Source organism: Chrysochloris asiatica, unplaced genomic scaffold, assembly GCF_000296735.1.
Source record: "Chrysochloris asiatica unplaced genomic scaffold, ChrAsi1.0 scaffold00149, whole genome shotgun sequence".
NCBI lineage: Eukaryota > Metazoa > Chordata > Mammalia > Afrosoricida > Chrysochloridae > Chrysochloris > Chrysochloris asiatica.
In genome coordinates, this window is record NW_006408667.1 from 4592402 (window position 1) to 4615949 (window position 23548).

Below are 23548 nucleotides of genomic sequence, written 5' to 3' on the forward strand. Positions count from 1 at the left end.
ACCTCAGCCTGAACTTGCATGTAAGCAATTAATGATTTGTTCAGCAGTTTGCGCAAGATCTTGTTTTGGCTGAATATCTGGAGCTTTGCCACCATCTCTTTCTAGAGATATAATTAATTTGATTTCTGTGTATTACATCTAGTGAGCACCATGTGTCTTCTTGATGTTAGGTGCCATCAAGTCAGCACCTAATCAAAGAGACCCTATGCACAACAGAACAAAACACTGCCTGATCCTGGGCCAACAGCAATACTGTTGCCACGCTTGAGTTCATCAATGCTACCACTTGGCCAATCCATCTCTTTTTCTCTGACCCTCCACCTTACAGAACATGATATCCTTATTCAGTGACTAGTCCCTCCTGACAATATGTCCAAAGTATGAGAGACGAAGTTTGGCCATCTGTGCCTTCAAGAAGCACTATAGTGTACTTCTTCCAAAATGAATCTATTGGTTCTTTTGGCTACTCAAGGTACCTTCAATATTCTTCTCCAGCACCATAACTCAATGGCATCAATTCTTGTATGGTCTTCCTTATTCACTGTCCAGCTTTCGTGTGCATATGAGGTTACTGAAAATACCATGGCTTGGGTCAGGGGCACCCTAGTCCTCAAGCTGACATCTTTGCTCTTCAACACTTTAGGATAGTATTGTGCATCAGATTTGCCCAATGCACTACGTCATTTCATTGCTTGACTGCTGCTTCCATGAGTGTTGATAGTTGATCCAAGAAGAATGAAGTCCTTGACAACTTCAATCTTTTCTCCATTGATAAGAATGTTGCTTATTGGTCCAGTGGTGAGGATTTTTGTTTTTTTTGCATTGAGATGTAATCCATATCAAAACCTGTGCTCCTTGATCTTCATCAGTAAAAGTTTTAAGTCCTCTTCACTTTCAGCAAGCAAGGTTGTATCATCTGCATATGGCAGGTTGTGAATGAGTCTTCCTTCAATCCTGATGCCACATTTTTCTTATATAACCCAGCTTCTCAGATTATTTGCTCAGCATACAGGTTGAAAAAGTATGGTGAAAGAATAAAACCCTGTTGCACACCTTTCTTAATTTTAAACCATTCAGTGTTCCCATGGTCTGTTCAAACAACTGCCTCTTGGTCCACGTACAGATTCCTTATGAGCACAATTAAGTATTCCAGATTACTTATATGTAGCCATGTTGTCTATAGCTTGTTATGATCCACACAATCGAAAACCTTTGTGTAGTCAATAAAGCACCGGCAAATATCTTTCTGATATTCTCTGCTTTCAGCCAAGATCCATCGGACATCAGCAATGATATTTCTCGTTCCACGGCCTCTTCTGAGTCTGGCTTGAACTTCTGGAAGTTCTCTGTCAATGTATGCTTGCAACCGTTTCTGTATTACCTTCAGTAAAACTTAACTTTCATGGGATATCAAAGAGATTTTCCAATGATTTCTGCATTCTGTTGGGTCACCTCTCTTTGGAATGGGCACAAATATGGATCTCCTCCAATCATTCCATCAGGTAGTCACCTTCCAAATTTCTTGGCAGAGATGAGTGAGTGCATCATGTGCCACCCCACTTTCTTGAACGATTTCAATTTTTGTTCCATGAATTCCTGGTGCCTTGTTCTTGGCCAATTCCTTCAATGCACTTTGGACTTCCTCCTTCAGTATCATTGGCTCTTGATCATATGCTACCTCTTGAAATGGTTGAACATCAACTATTTCCTTTTGGTACTGTGACACTGTGTATTCCTTCCATCTTCTCTCTTTTTAAAATTATTATTATTATTAATGTTTTATTGTGAATTATGTGATAGTTTACATGGGAGAACAGTTTGACATTCATCCTGTTGTATATCATTTCATTGCCATGGTTACAATCCCCTCCATACATTATCAACCAACCAAAGGGTATACACTACAAGCCTGCATCCCAGTCATCAGCACACAGCCCCTCTCCCTTTATTTGTCTAAAGTCACCAACTGCTCCATCTCACCACGTCACCTTCCATCTTCTCTTGATGCTTTCTGCATCATACGATAATTTACCCAGAGAATCTTTCAATAATGAAAGTTGAGATTTGAATTTTTTCTTCAGTTCCCCCAGCTTGAGAAATGCAGAGCATGTTCTTATTTTTTGGTTTTCTGATGCCAGATCTTTACACATTTTGTTGTAATATTTGGCTTTATCTCCTCGAGCTGATCTTTGAAAATTTCTGTTCAGCACTTGGACTGCCTCGTTTCTTCCATTTGCTTTAGCATCTCTATGCTGAAGAGCAAGTTTCAGTGTCTCTTCTGACATCCCTTTTGACCTTTTCCTTCTTTCTTGTCTTCTTAATGACTTTTGGCTTTCTTCATGTATGATGCCCTGGATGTCATCCCACAACTCTTCTGGTCTTTGGTCTTTAGTGTTTAAAGTATCAAATCTGTTCTTCTGATGATCCCTAAATTCAGGTTAGATATATTTAAGATCATATTTTGACTCTTGTGGACTTGTTTTCATTTTTTCAGTTTCAGTTTGAATTTGCATATTAGTAACTGATGATCTGTTCCACAGTCAGCTCCTGGCCTTGTTTTCACTGATAATATGGAACTTTTCCAACGTCTCTTTACACAGATGTAGTCAATTTGATTTCTATGTATTCCATCTGGTGAGGTCCATGTGAACAGTTGTCTCATATGCTGTCTAAAGAAGGTATTTGAAATGAACAAATCATTGATTTTGTAGAATTCTATCATGCATTCTCCAGCATCATTTCTAACTCCAGGGCCATATTTTCCAACTACTGATCCTTCTTCTTTGTTCCCAACCTTTGCATTCCAATCACCAGCAATGATCAATACATCTTGATTGCATGTTTGATCGATTTCAGATTGCATAAGTTGGTAGAATTATTCTATTTAGACCATACTGGCTTTAGTGGTTGGTGCGTAAATATGAATAATAGTGGTATTAACTGGACTTCCCTGTAGGCGCATGGATATTATCCTATCACAGCGTTGTTCCTCATGACTGATCTGGATATGTTCTTTTTGACAATGAATGCAACACCATTCCTCTTCAATTTGTCATTTCCGTCATATTATACCATGTGGTCAGCAGATTCAAAATGGCCAATACCAGTCCATTTCAGCTCACTAATGCCTAAGATATTGATGTTTATGCGTTCCTTTTCATTTTTGGCAACTTCCAATTTTCCCAGATTCATACTTCGTACATTCTGTGTTCTGATTTTCAATGGATGTTTACAGCTATTTCTCTTCATTTTGAGTTGTGCCCCATCAGCAAATGAAGGTCCCACGGGCTTTTCTCCCACAGGCTTTACTCCATTTTCTTTAACACGGTCAACTTTACTTTGAGGAGGCAGCTCTTCTCCAGTCGCATTTTGAGTGCCTTCCACTGTGAGGAGCTCATTTTCCAGCAGTATATTTGACAGTGTTTCTCTGCTATTCATAAGGGTTTCAGTGGCTAAATATTCAGAAGTAGTTTGTCACTCTTTCTTCTTAGTTGTGTTAGTCTGGAAGCTCATCTGAAACCTGTCCACCATGGGTAACCCTACTGGTATTTAAAATAACTGTGGCATAGCTTTCAGAATCACAGCAACTCACAAGCCACTACAGTACAACACACTGACAGATGAGTGGTGGGAGGACCATATATATCATTATCTTATATGTTATTTGAAAATGTTATTTGCAATGAAGAAGTCAATTGTTGTTGTTAGGTGCCATGGAGTCGGTATCAACTGAGTGACCTTATGCACAACATAACAAAATACTCTCTGGTCCTGAGGCAACCTCACTATCGTTGCCGTGCTTGAGCCCATTGATGCTGCCACTTGGCCAATCCATTTCACTGGGGGTCTTTCTCTTTTTCTCTGAATCCCCACCTTACTAAACATGATATCCTTCACTAGCGACTCACAAAATTCTATTGTGAGATCTTCAGCATTATTTATATAATCAAGGCCATATTTTCCAACTATTGATCCTTCTTCCTTGTTTCCAACCTTTGAATTCCAATTGCCAGTAATTATCAATACATCTTGATTGCATGTTAAATCAATTTCAGACTGAAGAAGTTGATAGAATTCTTCAATTTCATCATCACTGGCTTTTGTGGTTGGTGTATAATTTGAATAATATTGATATTAACTGGTCTTTCTTGTAGGTATTTTAATATTACCCTATCCTTTACAGCGTTGTACTTCAAGACAAATTCTGATATGTTCTTTTTGATGATGACTGTGACAACATTCCTCTTTAATTTGTAAGTCCTCACATAGTAAACCATGTGATTGTCAGATTCAAAATTGCCAATACTAGTTCATTTTAGCTCACTAATGCCTAGGATTAGTGTCAGTTTGATGAGTACGCTGTACCTTACCCACTTCATGGTGTTTTAAATAACCTCACATGCATGCAGAATTTGAACAATGAATAAGGAAGACCATAGCAAAATTGATGCATTTGAATTACGGTGTTGAAGTAGAATATTGGAAGTACCATTGACTGCCAAAATAACGAACAGATTTGTTTTGGCAGAGCTACAGGCAGAGTGCTCCTTGAATGTCAGAATGGCCAGACTTCATCTCTCATACTTCAGACATATTGTTAGGAGGGACCACTCACTGGAGAAGGATATCATGTTTGGTGAAGTGAAGGGTCAAAGAAAGAGAGGAACATCCCCAACAAGTCTGATTGGCATGGTGGAAGCAGCAATTGGCTCATGTGGAGCATCAATTACAAGATTGATCCAGAACCAGGAAGTGTTTCCTTCTGTTGTGCATAGGGTCACCTTGAGTAGGTACCAACTCAATGGCACCTAAGAACAACAACAACAACGCCTAGGATATGAATGTCTATATGTTCCATTTCATGTTTGATAATTTCCAATTTCCCAGATTAATGCATTGTACATTCCATGTTCTGATTATTAATAGATTTTTACAGTTGTTTCTCTTCATTTTGAGTTGTGCCCATCAGCATATGAAGGTCCTGAAGGCTTTAGTCTATTCCCATCATCACGGTCAACTATACTTTGCAGAGGAATTCTTTCCCAGTTGTATTTTGAATGCCTTCCAGCATGAGGGGCTCATCTTCTGGTACTATATTTGACAATATTTTGGTGGTCTTCAATCATGTTCCAATAGTCAATATTCTGGTGTTACATCATACTGTTCCAATACTATTAATAAGGTTTTTAGTGACTAAATATTTGGAAGTAGTCCATCTCTCCTTTCTAATGTGTTTTCATCTGGAAGCTCAGGTGAAACCTGTTAACCATGGTTGATCCAGTTGATATTTAAAGTTTGGGTGGCATAGCTTCCAGAATCACAGTAACATGAAAGCCACCACAATATGACAAACTGACAGACGAGTAGTGGGATTGCCCAAATAGGTTCCAACTAACAGTGCTGTGGTGTGATCCCATAGGATAAGTGCTCTACTGAAAGGTTGGTTTGAATCAAATGGTGCCCAGTTCAACCTCTGCAGTCAATCCTCAAAAACCCTATACAGGATCACAACACTTAACAATAATTAGGGTTTCCAAGGCTACAAATCTTTGCAAGAGCAGAAAGAATCATCTTTCTCCTGTCAACCCCGTTCACAGTCCAGTACTTATCCTACAGTGCCACCACACTCCCACACAAGGTTTGTTATTGTTAAATGCCATCAAGTTGGTTCCAACTCAGCATTCGTGTATAGATTTCCAAGGAGCAGCTGCTGAATTTGAATCACCAACCTTATGTTTAGTAACCCTGTGATTATTCCACAGTGTGTAAGTTTAATTCAGTCACTGAGTTATTTTGTGGTTTTCAAATTTAATATGCTAGATATGAGCGCCTCAATAGAACCTAGTCTCATATTAAACAATACTTCCCTCTGAGTTTATTATTTTTCTTTAAAAAATTTTTTTTCTAGATCATTTAGTGATAATGACTCTTAAATTACTATGAGTTTTCATTTTTAAATGCCCATTTTATGTAATTAGAAGAACTTTGAAGGTAAACAAATCTTAGAATTTAATCTCACACAATTCCAAATTAGAGCAAAATAATGAATTTATTGAATGATGCATTGTTTTTTATTAATTAAAGGAGATCTGGTCATGCTATAGAGTAGATGTTGGACTCCAAACCTCAAGATCATCAGTTCAAACCCACCAGCTACTCCAAAGGAGAGTGATGAGATTGGCTGTTCTTATAGAGATTAACAGTAGCAGAAATCTTACATAGTTTCACTGTAAGTGGAAATTACTCAGTGGCAATGGATTTGGTTCTTCGTTAGTCGAAAACTTCACTCAGCTATATTCCTCCAATTTCCTTACATGTTTGTTTGGTCATTTTCTAAGAGTACTTGAAATTTCCAAGCAGAGGTTTATGTACATTTGGAAATATAATTTAAATAGAAAAAAAAGTTGAATGTTGTTTTTGTAACCTTGTGGTTTGAGTAAAGTTTGGTTTCTAACTATGAAATTTAATTTAGTTGTCCTTTACTTAATTTAAGGAACTACTTAATGAAAGGTTTACAATCTGTAAATTATAATAATCTTCTAGAAAATCCCTCCATCCTCTCTCCTTTCTTATCTTCTCACTTTCTAGCTAAGAGAAACAGACATCCCAATGAAAAAGATCAGTTTTATTATATAGGAGCATTGGCTTCATTTAGAATAACCACTCCTTGTAAACAAAGATAATTTAAATGTCATAATTTTATGATTTTTCTAACTCTTTTAATTAGGAAGACAATTGATCTTTAATCTTTATTGTGAACAACCATCTAATGCAATAAATTTTTGGCTTACATAAGATTTTCAGCTAAGCAAGTTTTATCTCTGCTGAATGAAGAAAAGTTCACCAAACACAGTCATCAGGCACCTACTCACAAACTATGCATGCCAAAAATTTATTTTCCAGTGACAATTCTTCATAGAAGGTCAGCTAGCAAAGATAGGTAGTGTAAAACCTGAAAAATAATTTACTTTTCTGAAGTATTGTTCTTCCTTGATCTAGTATGATTTTTTGTTCCCCCAAAGGATGTTTTTCTGTTCAAAAACTAAATAAGCATAACTTAAGTAAAAGGAACAGTAGGCTTATTTTAGGATTTTGAGGAGTACACAACAGGAAAACTGACTAACCAAACAAAGAAGATTTTCAAATAATATAAACCCTCATTAAATTAAATAGAAGTTTGCTGTTATTGCAAAAGAGTCTGGCATTTTTATGCTATCCCGTAATAGAAGGGGTAATTAAGGTGTAAAATGGTAATTACCTTCTTAAGAGAGTAACTTAATTGGTCTACTTGTGAGTGGAAGACGGGGAAAGTTAACAATGAAGAAATGGGCTGAGTTCAGCCACGTTCCATAGACTCCCATTGACCTGGAGATGAGAGAGAGAAGAGGAAGGCCTGGTTGGTCCAATATGTGGTGAGACCTGGGGACACCTGAGCCCATGGACAAGGACATAGCCATAGAGGGCTAGAGCTAAGAGTGAAGCGTCCAGCTGATATGAAGACGGGAAATGCACAAGAACACCCACACTTTCTGACAGTACCCATTTGACCTAGCTCTGATGGCTTAATAAACAGAACTCGACTAGAGGAAGATTTAAAAAATAAATACATAAATAAGTAAATACATTTTGATAAAGGAAACAAGGTTAAATTGCTATAATTTGATGAATCTGACCTATTAAGAGCTCTTAATACCTCTTGATATTAAAAGTTACTACCTTAAGAGTTTAAGAGTGTGTGGGTGAAGATAGAGTACCCACTGAATAGTTTTCATGGTGTCTAGATGGGTCTGGTGAATAAAGATGGGGATAAGATTCGTACGATTTTATAGTGAGTAATTGTTTCCACGACTAATTGCGACTGTCACAATTGTAAAGGTAGAAGTTTTGTAACAAAAATAGGAAAGTAGTTAATCTTACAGTCCAGAAACAGAGGACCCTATGACCATCAAGGGAAAAGAGGACAAGCAGAATGCGGGATCTTATCCAGAGAAGCAGCAACACAAGAGATGGAGGCAGAGATGGGGACATGGAGAGAGGGAGCAGCAGAGGACTCTAGATTCATGGAAAGAGAGGGACTGAGAGCTGGCAGCCAGGAGGCAGTCTTACAGAATGTGCCTTTTGGCAGTTTAAATTATTATATGTGCCTGTGACTATTTAAAAAAAAAGAATATAGAGAAATACTATTAACTGATGGTACATGGAGGGGATTATAATCATTGTAATGAAACAAAGTGTATGATTTGTTGATTGTAAAACTGATGATCTACCCTGTAACCTTTCACTCAAATTACAATAAAATCTTTTTTTTTTCTAAAGAGAGTAACTTAAAAGTTCTTTTGAGAAGCATATTTATATACTAAAATATTTTATTCTGAATAAAGAACAGCATTCTAAGCTGATGGTATGTCTTGTAAAACACAAACCTTTTCTATCAATAGATCTTTTGTTAGATAATTCTAGCTTTTCAATGTATAATTTGAAGACAAGATATTTAAAATAGTCTGTTTTAAAACCCTTAATTCCTTCTAAAGCTAACAATTGAGGTCACACTGTTATATACTAGTCTCTTATAGGAGCTCATTTAATTTACTCACCTAAGAATAAATAGTCTCTGGATTTTATTTACATGTCCATATTTTCCAGCATTTTATTTATTATCACCCCATAAGGAACTTTTTAGTCATTATTTTTTCCTTATTGTCATCACACCATGACAACACATCTGTGCTTTATACGTAAAAAGAGCAAGATCATTTTACTGTCCAAGAAATAAGGTTTAAATCATTAAGACTACATCATGTAAGTGTACTTTAGCTGGATCCAGAAACTTTACACTGGTGAATTACTTTAATGGACTACCTAATTGATTATTTGTTGTTGTTGTTGTTAAGTGTCATTGGATTGCCACACCAGGCTTAGTGGTTATGAATTGGGCTGTGAACCTTAAGGTCAGCAGTTCAAAACTACCAGCTGTTCTGAGGGAGAAAGATGAGGCTTTCTACTCCCATAAAGATGTACAACCTTGGAAACCCCGTACAGGGTCATTAAGAGTCAGAACTGACTCCATGGCACATCATGACCAAATGCAGTAAAGGAGTAAGGTAGCTCTGAAGGATAAGCACTGTATTGTGAACCACAAAGTCAACGGTTCAAGCCAACCAATGTTTGGCTGGAGAAAGATGACACTTTCAGCTCCCCCAAAGATTTACAGTCTCGGGATCTCTAGGCAGGGTTGCTTTGAATCAGAGCCAAGTAGAAGGCATTTAACAACAACAAATAGAACAATGCATTCAAATCAAGTATTTTGAGACATATCCGAGGACATGCCCTGGCAGTGCATATCTTTAAATTCAGAATGTTATTAAGTTTTCTTCAAATTGGCCCTGGTTCCTGGGACCACATGCACAACTGAAACAAACACTGCCAGAGTCCATACCATGGTGGGCTGCAGATCAGACCCTTGTGATCTATAGAGTTTTATTGGTTGATTTTCCAGAGTAGATAACCAGGTATTTCTTTGTCATTCTTAGTCTGGAAGCTCTGCTAAAAACTGTTCAGCATCATGTTGTTGTTTTTAAGTGCCGGCAAGTCGGTTCCAACTCATAGTGACCCTGTATAGGGTTTCTGAGGAGTGGCTGAATCACAGCTCTTAAGGTTCAAATAGACCTCTATCAAGTGCTTATCCTATAGCACCACACTAGGACTCTCAAGTTGTTGTTAATTGCCATTGAGTTGATTGTGACTCAGAGTGCTGCTGTACAGGTTTCTGAGAACAGCTAGTGGGTTTGAACCACGGACCTTGTGATTTGTAGTCCAGTGCTTATCCTATAGCATCATACCAGGAGGCCATAGCAACATGTAAAACGCCACTGATAAATGAGTGATGGCTGCTCATCTGGTATATTGCCTGGGAATTGAGTGCCTCCTACATGGAAGGCAAGGATTCTACCCTAAAAATTAGACTCCTGGTGTGGCACTTTAGGATCAGTACTTAATTGGTTGGTGGTTCAAACCCACCAGCTGCTCATCAGAAACCCTGTACAGGATCGCTATAAGTCAGAACTGACTCGACAAAAATTAACAAGAACACATTTTCTTCAGCAGGGAATATTTAAATATATTCCTAGATGTCTATACACAATTTTACCTTAGACCAAGTTTGTTGTTGTTGTTGTCAAGTGCCATCATGTCGGAAACGACTCATAGCCACCCAATGCACAGCAGAACGAAACAATGTCCGATCGTGGGCCAATCCCACCACCGCTGCCACACTTGATGCCATCAATGATGCCACATGGCTGATCCATCTTGTTGGGGGTCTTCCTCTTTTTCTCTTACCCTCCATCTTACCCAGCATGACATCTTTCTCCAGCGACTGTTCTCGCCTGACAATATGTCCAAAGTATGAGAGACGAAGTTTAGCCATTCTGGCCTCCAAGGAGCACTCTGGTTGCACTTCTTCCAAAATACATCTATTGGTTCTTTTGGCAGTCCATGGAACTTTTAGTATTCTCCTCCAACACCACAACTCAAAGGCATCAATTCTTCTATGGTCTTCCTTATTCACTGTCCAGCTTTCACAAGCATATGAGGTTATTGAAAATACCATGGCTTGGGTCAGGCTCACCTTAGTCCTTAAGCTGACGTCTCTGCTCTTCAACACTTTAAAAAGTTCCTGTGCAGCAGATTTTCCCAATGCAGTATGTCGTCTGATCTCTTGACTGCTGCTTCTGCAAGTGTTGATAGTTGATCCAAGAAGAATGAAGTCCTTGACAACTTCAATCTTTTCTCCATTGATAAGAATGTTGTTTATTGGTCCAGTGGTGAGGATTTTTGTTTTCTTGACATTGAGATGCAACCCATACCAAAGGCTGTGTTCTTTGATCTTCATCAGTAAATGTTTAAAGTCTTCTTCACTTTCAGCAAACAAGGTTTGTATCATCTGCATATCGCAAGTTGTTAATGAGTCTTCCTCCAATCCTGAAGCCACGTTTTTCTTCATAGAACCCAGTTTCTTGTATTATTTGTTCAGCATGCAGATTGAATAAGTATCGTGAAAGAACACAACCTTGTCGCACACCTTTCCCAATTTTAAAACATTCAGTGTTTCCATGCTCTGTTCGAACAACTGCTTCTGGGTCCAGGTACAGATTTCTCAGAAGTACAAATAAGTGTTCTGGAATACTCATACTTCTCAATGTTGTCCATAGCTTGTCATGATCCACACAATCGAAAGCCTTTGCGTAGTCAATAAAGCATAGGCAAACATCTTTCTGATATTCTCTGCTTTCAGCCAAGATCCATCGGACATCAGCAATGATATCTCTTGTTCCCCAGCCTCTTCTGAATCCAGCTTGAACCTCTGGAAGTTCTCTGTCAATGTATGATTGTAGCCATTTCTGTATCACCTTGAGCAAAACTTTACTCGCTTGCAATATCAAAGAGATTGTGGGTCACCTCTCTTTGGAATGGACACAAATATGGATCTCTTCCAATCAGTTGGCCAGATAGTTGTCTTCCAAATTTTTTGGCAGAGATGAGTAAGTGCCTTTTATGCTGCCTCACTTTCTTGAAATATTTCAATTTTCATTCCATCAATTCCTGGTGCCTTATTCTTTGCCACTTCTTTCAGTGCACTTTGGACCTCATCCTGAGTATCATTGGCTCTTGTTCATATGGTACCTCTTGAAATGGTTGAACTTTAACCTTTTGATACAATGATTCTGTGTATTCCTTCCATCTTTTCTTGATGCATTCTGCATCATTCAATAATTTTCCCAAGTAGTATTTAAATATTCTTCATATCCCCATCTACTGGGTCAACATGGAATCACAAAAGCTGTTCTTTAACCACACTGCATATTGAAGTTTTTATAAATGGGCAACTGCCTTGTTTCAGGACTGTTGAATACAGGTTTTCATTTTTCCATTTCTCTCATGGTCATATGCTTAAATTAATGCATTCTACTCAACAATCTTTCTTCCCGAAATGGATTCTTCATTTTTTTGTGCTATTTTTCTCCCTTTTCTTTCCTTTTATCATAGTATCACAACTACCCAATCTCTGTCCCTAAACTGGAAACTTGCCCTGATTTATAGTTTCACAATAATACATACTGAAATTATAATTCTGCTTATAATTAGAATTATGATAATGAATCCGTACATGTAGGTGTTGGTATGTTGTATTGCACTGAAATAGAGTGAATTGCAGATATCTCAATACACTTTTATATCTTAAATACAAAGCAAAGTAAATCAAACAAGAATAGAGTTATCTAGTTTTTCTTTCTTGATACTTGCTGCAATCAACTTAAAAAACAGAAAAAAATTCCTACGATTGACTAGTGATATTTCTTTAAGTGATTACTATTTGCTTAGGAAAATTGAATTCATTTAGATTAAGAAACCATTACACAGACTGACACATGAGAACATTTTTGGTAGAATTTGAAAAAGAACTTATGTTTATTTGTCATGGTATTCTCTAAGTTCTGAGTTCTAAGCCTCCTAAAAAGATTTTGATTGCAACAACTTACTAAATTGAATTAATATTCTCTTTTAAAATATTCTTTTCATCTTTTAAATTGTTTTCCCTTTTTCTCTCAATTTGACCTAGTATAAACATCAACAGAATAAGTCCAGTCTAAAATGAATAGTCTTGTTATCAAGACTGACAACAACAACAACAAAATGAATAGAAGATAAATAGTTTTTAAAAGATCTAACAAAGTACATAACAAATCAAGCAACAGCCTGAAATAAACCTCTAAGTTGTCTGCATTTTTATTCAAGTCACTCTCTGTGATATGCGTTTAAAAATGTATGGTGGACTTTATATGTTAATGTTGATGATGATGATGATGATGATGATGTGTGTGTGTGTGTGTGAGCGATAAGATGAGGAGGTTGTTTTGTGTTAGAAGTCAGTGAGGAAAGTGAATCACTTCTCCACATGAAACCTTATCTTTTGAAATGTGCTTTTTTGACTTCTTGATCAAACAGACATAAACTGGACTAGATATCTTGAATCTTTATATCTCTATGATTTTAAATCCAGTGCATAAGCTGCTTCTAATCATTTTCCTTAAATAAAGCACTCTGCAGCTGTGATTTGCAGAAACAAATGAGCTCACTATTCTAATTTTCTGTGTTCCCAGGGCCAGATCACTCTGTTGTGAAATGAATCTTGATTCAGTTATTAAGGGAAATGACATTCTTATATCATACCCTTAATCTTTGGGGGAATTTTTTAAATGATGATATTATAATGTATTATGTTGTCGTTAAGTGGCATGGAGTTGATTACAACTCAAATAGGGTTTCCAAAGAGTGAATGGTGGGTTTGAACCACGGACCTTTCCATTAGCAGTCCAGTGCTTATCCTACAGCACCACATCAGGATTCCTATATAAATATTGTTGTTGTTAAGTGCCATCGACTCGATTCCAACCCATAGCAACCCTGTATAGGGTTTCCAAGGAGCAGCTGGTGAGTTTGAACCACTGACCTTGCAGTTCAAATGACTTTGCACTTTGACGCATTAGCCCACAGCGCCACACCAGGACTCTTATATATAAACATAGTCTACTGAAAATTATTATATTTAAAAAATAGCCTATTTAAAAAGCATTATACATGTTTATACCATATGTCTACATTTAATGTCTTCTAATGAGACCTATTTCACCTATGGTAGGTTCTGCTACAGGAAAATCCTTGTGTATGTGTATGAAATGTTCTATCCAATAAGCCATGGTGTGTACAGAGATGCAGAGATGTTAGATAAAAGAGACCATGCAGCTCATACAAGAGAGTTACGTAAATTTGGGGAGACCAGTACAATTATCTTTTTCTAGAGACACCTTGCATAAATCCTGAATTTCTTGCAATCAAAAGAGTTTTCTGAAAAGAGAGCAACAAACAGAAACCCAGTGGCTGAGGGAAATTATCCCTCTGATTTTGCCAACTCTGAACACCAAACTTGAATATAGAGGCAGGGCTTGATGATGGATAATGTAGAGGTGCAGTGAAGATCTCCATCAGCAATAACACAGAATACCAGGCAAAGCAGGTTCAGGGGAGAGCTCCAAAACTTTGAACCACATATATAGGAATATTTAAAACGTTTGAAGGCTTATAGCTAGTGGAACTTGTAGAGGAAGAAAGAAATCTCCTGCTTTTGAAACTGTGGGGTTCAACAGTCCAGAGACGACAACTTGGGTAAGACAAAATAGCAAGACCAAGCAGGGAAGCTAGCAGACCCACCATGGACTAATGCTGGTGGGAACCTAAGAGACAAAGGTGGACAATATTTTTTGTTTTGTTTTGCTTTGTTCTGACTTTTTTGGTATCTGTTCATTGGCCTCTCATTGTCTGTGCACCAACATTCTGGTGACTAGAGGGAGTTCCTGAGCGAGTGAACACCCCTCATCCCCACCACTGGACGGTTCTTCTACCACACATGTGCACAGATCATCTCAGCATTTAAAGGGGTAGTCCCCACTTATAACCAACTGGCAGTACAAAATGGCGCCAGCCCTGAACTGTTTATTAATAGGGAAAAGGACAGAACAGGGATCGTGGAGTGGGAGATAAACCAAAAACAAGACATGACAAAAATTAAATCCTGAGGTATAGCATAACAACTAACAGTGACATCTTGAAATTTATTAGGAAGCCTTGAAGGTAAGAAGCCGAAAGAGGATACTAAAGTCATACTCATAATAGGCTACAATTTTTTTTTCTCTCTCTTTCTTTTCTGCAATTATAGACTACAGTATCCAATGTGTTTTTTGTTTTTGTTTTTTGCTGTTGCTGTGTTTTTTTTCTTGGATCTACATTTACATTTTGGGAGCTCTTTCTCTCCCTATATTACCCAAGAAGAGACAGCAATTGCTGCCATATAGTCAAGCTACAATCATACTCTATGGAACACCAAAATCCAGGCAAGAACCAATACTAACTGCCATAGACCAGGGAGGCAGACAACACCTGAGAAAGTACACTGAGTTAAACAACAAGAAGAGTAAACAAAGGAAGCATACCTCCTGATCATATCAACCTGGAAGCAATCAGAAAACATAAAATTTCCCAAAATACACACTCAATTAAATATTAAGGTCACAGATAAACACTGAACATTTCCAAGAAGCAAAAACAGATGATCATATCAGCACATGTGCAGAAACAAGATAAAATGTCTGAGACAAATGACCTAGAGTTAGACCTCAACGCAATTCTGGAAGGAGGGCAGGCCTTGGAAATGCCTGCAAAGGAAGTCAGAAAAACGATTATAAAATGTATCAAAACACTTTACAATGGTGTTGAGAAAAATAAGGAAGAAGTTAGGAAAGCACTGCAGGAACAATCAAATAAGATAAATACAGCTTTGGAAACAATGCAAAACCCACAGAAAGAGGTCTAAATAATCAATAACAGAATAACAGATATAGACAATACACTGAAAGGGCAAAGGTGTAGAATTGGAAGAGTTGGAAGCTAGAACTAGTGAGTTGGAAGACAAATCTCTCAATACTACTAAGATAGAAGAGCAAGCAGGAAAAGGAAAAAAAAAAATCAAGGAAGATCTAAGATTCATGTTGGACAACATAAAGAGGAATAACTTGAAAATTATTGGCATTCTGGGACAAGAAGAATCAAACAAATCCACAGAGGGTATAGCTGAAGAGCTGCTGGAAGAAAAGTTCTCTAACATCTTGTAAAGCAAAAAGATAAGCATTCAAAAACCTTAATGAACCCCAGGAAGGTTGGCCCCAAAACAAAATCACCAAGATATATCATAATCAAGATCTCCAACCTGAAAGCAGCAAGGGAAAACAGAAGTGTTACATAAAAAGGCAAGCAAGTCAGATTAAGCACGGATCTCTCAGCAGAAACCATGCAAGCAAGAAGGCAATGGGGAGACATATATAAAACCCTGAAAGACAAAAAACTGCCAACCAAAAATTCTGTATCCAGCAAAGCTATCAATCAAATATGACGGTGTAATAAAAAATCCCAGGATAAACAGAAGCTAAGGGATTTTGCCTAAGCCAACCCTGTTCTACAAAATGACCTAAAGGGTGTTCTGTAGACTGAAAACCAACAAGGACAGACAACAATGGGAGACTGACATAGATGGCAGTACCTTCAGGAACTCAAACAATGAAAGGAAACGTTAAGAACAGAACAAAACTAAAAGAACAAATTCAGAGGATCTGGGAGGTCAGTCTACGATCAATTACAATGTGGAAGAAGGTAAACATGTAGGGACAGAGATCCAGAGGGTGAGAAGGCAAGGTAGATTACAGGATAAAATAGACTGCACTAAATGGAGGGAAAAGTTAATGGAATATAAGGTAACCTCAAAGAAAATGAACACTTCAGGACATACCAAGAAAATGAAAATCCAATAAGAACACGGACACATTAAAACTATGAGGAAAATGACAAGTAAGAACACAAAAACCATGAACTCAGCACAGGAAGACATGCAGAACAAAGAAAGGGGCATCACCAAAAAACCCAAAACAAACATAATGGCAGCAATTAATCCATACTTATCGGTAATTACAATGAGTGTAAATGGTTAAATGCACCAGTTAAGAGACAGAGGGTGGCAGAATGAATAAGAAAATAAGATCCTTCAATATGCTGTCTGCAAGAGTCACATCTTACACACAGAGACAAAAAAAAAAGATTAAAAGTCACAGGATGGAAAAAATATACCAAGCTAATTGTAATAAAAAATGAACTGGTGGGGCAATACTAATCTCTGATAAAATAAACTTTAAGTATAAAACCAACATAATAGATAAAGATGGACATTATCTCATGATTAAAGGAACAATTGAACAAGATGACATAACCATAGTAAATATCAATGCTCCCAGTGAAAGAACTCCAAAATATATAAAGCAAACTCTAATAGATCTGGAGAGAAATAGACAAATCTACAATAATCATGGGTGATTTTAATACACCACTTTCAAAAATGGATAGAACAACCAGAAAAAAACTTGACAAAGACACAGAGGAAATAAACAATATAATCATGCAACTGGACTTCATAGATTTGTACAGAGCATTCAACCAACAACAGCACAATATACATTCTTTTTCAGTGCACATGGGACATTCTCCAGAATAGACCATATGTTAGGCCACTAAACAAACCTCCATAAATTTACAAATATCAAAGCACTACAAAGCATCTTCTCAGATCACAATGCTATCAAATTAGAAATCAACAATAGGAAGACATAGGAAATGAAGTCAAACACATGGAAACTGAATAACACATTGCTGAAAAGAGATTGGGTAGTAGAAGAAATAAAACGTGAACTCACAAAGTTCCTAGAAACAAACGAGAATGAAAACAAAACATAACAAAATCTATGTGACACGGTGAAAGTGGTACTGAGAGGAAAATTTATTGCAATAAATGTACACATCCAAAAAGAAGAAAAAAACAAAATTAACACATTCACACAGCATCTCCAACAATTAGAAACAGACCAACAGAGGGAACCTACAGTCCCTAAAATAAAAGAAATAATAAAGATTAGAGTGGAAATAAATGCAATAGAAAACAGAATAACTATGGAAAGAATCACCAGAACAAGAAGCTGGTTCTTTGAAAAGATTAACAACATTGACAGACCATTGGCAAACGTAACGAACGAAAATAGGGAGAAGACACAAATAACACGCATTAGAAACCATATATGCGATGTCACAACAGAACAAAAGGAAATCAAAAGGATAACAAAAGAATACTATGCAAAGTTGTACTCCAACAAATTTGAAGCTTTGGAAGAGATGGGTACATTTTTAGAAAAAAAGAAAAAGACCTACATAAACTTACATAGAGTTAAGTAGAAAACCTGAGCAGACACATAACAAAAGAAGAAATTGATCAGGTCATCAAAAACTCCCAAGCAAAAGAAGTCCAGGCCCAGATGGCTTCACTGGTTCTACCAAACATTCAGAGAAGAACTGTCATCAATTCTACTGAAATTATTCCAGAATATAGAGGAGGATGGAAAATTTCCTAATATGTTTTATGAAGCAAGCGTAACCCTCATACCAAAACTAGGGAAGGACATCATTAAGAAAGAAAATTATAGACCAATATCTCTCATGAACACAGATGCAAAAATTTTTAACAAAATCCTAGCCAACAGAATGCAGCAGCACATCAAAAAGATAATACATCATGATCAAGTGGGATTCATATCAGGGATGCAAGGATGGCTCAACATTAGAAAAACAATCAACAACATCATATATATATATATATAAAAAAAGAACCACATGATCATATCAATTGATACAGAAAAGGCATTTGACAAAATCCAACATCCATTCTTGATAAAAATACTCAATGAAGTAGGAATTGAAAGAGAAATTCCTCCACATAATTAAGAGCATGTATACAAAACCAAAAGTCACCATTACTCTCAATGGAGAGAAACTGAAAGCCTTCCATCTGTGAACAGGAATCAGATAAAGATGCCCTTTGTCACCACTCCTACTCAATATTGTACTGGAAGTCTTAGCAAGAGCTATATGGCAAGATAGGGAAATTAAAGACATCCAAATTGGCAAAGAGGAATTAAAACTCTGTTTGCAGACGATATAATCCTATACATAGAGAACACCAAAGACTCAGCAAAAAAGCTACTAGACCTCATTGGAAGATTCATCAAAGTGGCATGGTATAAGAGCAACATACAAAAACCAGTAGAATTCCTCTTTACCAAAACAACAGCACTGAAAAGGACATTAGGAAAGCAATACCATTTACAATAGCCACCCAAAGGATGAAATATCTAGGAATAGATGTAACCAGAGAAATAAAGGATCTACACAAACAAAACCACAAAACACTACTACAAGAAACCAAAAGAGACCTACAAAAATGGAAGAATGTACCATGCTCCTGTATAGGAAGACCTAACATTGTGAAAATGTCAATATATCCCAAAGCAAATTAGACATAGAATGCAATCCCAATCCAGATTCCAATGTTATTCTTCAAAGAGATGGAAAAAAATACGATTACAAATTTTATATGGAAAGGAAAGAGACCCAGGATAAGAAAAAAAACTGCTTAAGAAGAAGAATAAGGTTGGAAACCTCTCATTCCCTGATCTCATAGTGTATTACATGGCTACAGTTGTCAAAACTTCTTGGTACTGGTACAATGAACGATACAATAATTAATGAAACAGAATTGAAAATCCAGAAATTAACCCATCCACATAGAGCCAACTGATTTTTGACTAAGTGCCGAAATATATCGCATGGGTAGGTGATAATCTCTTTAACCTATGGTGCTGGCAGAACCAGAAAGCGATATGCAAAAGACTGAAACAAGACCTTTACCTCACACCTTATACAAAAACCAACTCAGCATGAATTAAAGATCTAAATGTAAATCCCAGTATTATGAAGGCCATCAATGAAAAAATAGGGACAAATGTGAGGGCTCTAATTCAGGGCATACACAGACTACCAAACATTTTGGAAACTATACTAACAAAAGTAGACAAAATAGATGATTGGGACACACTAAAATTTAAAAACCTATGTGCATCAAAAGACTTCACCAAAAGAGTAAAAAGGGAACCCACAGAATGGGAAAAAAATCTTTTGTAATGACACATCAGACAAGGGACTAATTTCTAAAATATAGGAAACTACAACAACTCTGTAGGAGCTCTGGTAGTGTAGTGGTTACGAATTGGGCTGCTAACTTCAGGGTCAGCAGTTCAAAACTACCAGCTGCTCTGCAGGAGACAGATGAGTTGTTCTGCTCCCGTAAAGATTTACAGACTCAGAAACCCTGTACAGGGTCGCTATGAGTCAGAACCGACTCCACAGCACATAACAACAACAACAATAACACCTCTACAAAAATAAGACAAATGACCCAATTAAAACAATGGGTACAGAACATGAACAGACACTTCACCAAGGAGGAGATACAGGCAGCCAACAAACATATAGGAAATGTTCACAATCACTAGCTATTAAAGAGATGCAAATCAAAACAACAATGATATCACCTCAAACCAGCAATAATAGCAAAGATAAAAAAATTTTTAAAAGTAGAGGACAATAAAGCTGGTGAGGATGTGGAGAGCTTGGGATGCTCCTGCATTGCTGGTGGGATTGCAAAAGGTCCAACCACTTTGAAAAGCAATATGGCGCTTCCTCAGAAGGTTGAAAATAGAAATACCTTATGATCCAGCAATTTCTCTACTTGATATTTACCCACAAGAAACACGAGCCATAACATGAGTAGATATACGCACACCAGTGTTCATAGAAGTACTATTCACAATAGCAAAAACGATGGAGACAGCCTAAATGCCCATCAATTGAAGAATGGATAAACAAACTGTGGTGCATACACACAATGGAATGTTATCCTATCTTGAAGAAAAACAAGGAAGCTGTAAGTCACCACATAACATGGATGAACCTTGAGGACATTATGTTGAGTGAAATTAGTCAGTCACAAAAGGAGAAATACTGCATAGAACAACTATTGTAAAAGACTAAGAAAAAGAACCCATACTAAAAGGGAGGGAAAAAAATAATTTTTTACTGGTTACCAGGATGTGGGAGGTGGGGTGAGGGGAGGAAGGGGTAGGCAAAGCACAGGGTAGGGAATAGACACAGCATAGTTTGGGTGCTGGGGAAGGGACCAATACACAAGAAGGAGAAGGGGAATTTTAAGGAGGCAGATGGGAGAACATTTAGGCAAGTTTACAAGAAGCTCTGGTAGTGTAGTGATTACGAATCAGGCTGCTATCCTCAGGGTCAACAGCTTGAAACTACCAGCTGTTCCTGGGGAGAAAGATAAGGTTTTCTGTTTCCGTAAAGATTTACAGCCTCGGAAAACCTGTGCAGGGTAGCTATGAGTTGGAACTGACTCTACGGCAAATAACAACAACAATAACATAGGCTAAGTGGAACAAAGGTAAATAATGATGTATATACAACATTGGAACAGCAGGGCTCTGGGATACAGGGATTTAGACATGGTTTGAATGAGTAAAAGGGGGTAAATAGTGATAAGATGCATGGATGTCTTTTGAATCTTGGTTTCCCTTGCATACCATTGTAAGATAGACACTTGATGGGGAGAGAAAGGAATAGCCAGAAATATCACCATAGAAAACTTCTAAGTCCATCTTCTGCCTATAACTGACTGGAATACCTAAAATGGGGCTACAACTTGCCCAGTCAAGGAGGCATCCTGTGGAACCTTTGCTTTTTATAAGCCCATAGGTGGAATCCTGAACCCCATCCAGATTCTTCTGATGTGGGAAATCTCTACTTGAAAGGACAAGCAGACCAGCCTGGAGTGGCTAGAAGAACAGAAGATACTTTTTGAAAGAAAGACCAACAGAAAAAATACAAAACAATAACAGCAATCCGACTGAGTATTAGAAGAACAAGCGAGTTGATCACCCAGGAGCCATCAAGGCAAGTGGTTGGGTGCCCTCAGGACAAACCCCCTTCCAAGACTGACTCAAGGGAAATACAAGATCCGGCATGTGGTCTGATTGGTGACTACGTTGGTCACCAATACAGGGAAGCGAGGGAAAAACAGCAATGAAGCTGCAAGCTAAGTCCGACCACGTTCAATAGACTCCCGTGAACCCAGGTGGTGACGTGGTTGGCCAGCAGTGTGGAAAGACTTGGGAACCCCTGGGTCCAGAGACAGTGACACAGCCACAGAGGACTAGAGTGGAGAGTGAATACCAGAAACAAGGGAATATGCACAAGAATACACACACTTGCAAATAATACCTACTTGACCTGGCTTCAGTGGCTGGATGATCAGAACTCAACTAGAAGAAGAAAGAAGAAATAAAAAGAGTAATCTGATACAATTTGATGAACTTGACCTACACCTATGGATGCAGTAGGGATCATTCCTACTCCCTCGGTACATAGGATAGACAGCAATGAGCAACTTGGAAATTGGCTAACCAAAATGGGGGATTGGGGCTACAAAGGCAAGAAGAGACTGGCTTAGATGCTTTCAAGAGGAAGCCTAGATTCAGAGGGCATGAAGGAAGGTAGAATCTCCACTGAGTAGTATCCAATCTGTCTGGACTGGACTGATGAAAGGAGATAGAGATAGGACTTTTATGGTACAATAGTGAATAATTGCTATCAGGACTGACTGTGAGGGTTGGAAATGTAAAGGTAAATGATTTGTAGCAAAAGGAGTGAAGTGGTTGACTCTGTAGTCCAGGAGCAGAGGTCTCTGGGACCATCAAGGGAGAAAAGCAGAGTGCAGGAACCTACCCAGAGAAGCAGTGACACCAAAGATGGAGGCACAGACAGCGACATTGAGAGATGGAGTGGCTGGGAACTCTAGACCCAGAGTTGGAGAGGGGCTGTGTGCTTGCAGGGGTCAGGTTTTCAGGGTATACCCTTTGGTTGTTTGATGATGCATGCAGGGGATTGTAATCACGGCAATGAAACGATATACAATAGGATAAGCTCAAAACAAGTGCTCTCTATCACATAATTCACAATAAAAACTTTAAAAAATAATGTAATTTCCATGAAAACAGAAAAAAAAGCAAAATTTGAATACAGGCATGTGCCTATACAATCCATCTGAAGGATTTGTTAAAATAGACATTATGAAGCCAACAGGAGGATATATGGACTTTCTAGGTTTCTCTCTTTTGTATTTTATCTTCTTTTTTCTCATATTGATAAATCTATTATACGGGAATGTATAGTTTTGCTATATAACTTTTATTAATGATTACATTTATTTCTTAATTTTTGCTTGTTGATCCTTGAAATGGCAAAATAATACCTTAGACTGTCTTTTTAGGGGAATCATTCATATTAATAACCTTGTTGACAGTTGCATTCGTAGTGAGGACTCCCAGGTTTATTTTATTCACCCAATCTTTGTGATACTGGAGAGAATAAAGAGGGTAGAACTGTACAGACAAATCAACACATGTGAATATCTTGGAAGAGAGTAGTTATGTAGGGAGGAAAGAGTTGCACAGATGACCTGGAGTAGAGGATTGTACTAAACCTATTTCTGTTTTCACATTGTCCTAGCTAAGTCAAAACATAGAGTTATAATCAGAATCAGTTAAGACAGAAGTTGATGTGCTCAGAAGCATGAAAATCACATTTCTGACCTATACATATACCCATGTTCTCCAATGTAATCTGCATGAGAAGGTAGATGCTGAACTTTCACTATCTTATCCTATGGGGGGACCCTGATAATACAAAGAACAGTTAGATGAACTCACATGAGCATGTTACAGCTTATATGATGAATACAAGGATTAAGATAAAAAGACAATAAACATAGGAATGTAAATTAGAGAATGCATAATTTATTAAATAAACAGAACATTAAAGTAAACCTAATAAACATATTCAGAAAGAATGGGGGACTCAGTAAGTATAAAATTTAAAATAAAGCTAAGAAAAAAGAATAAGCTGTAACTATTTGAATTAGTAAATGCATTTGCAAAAC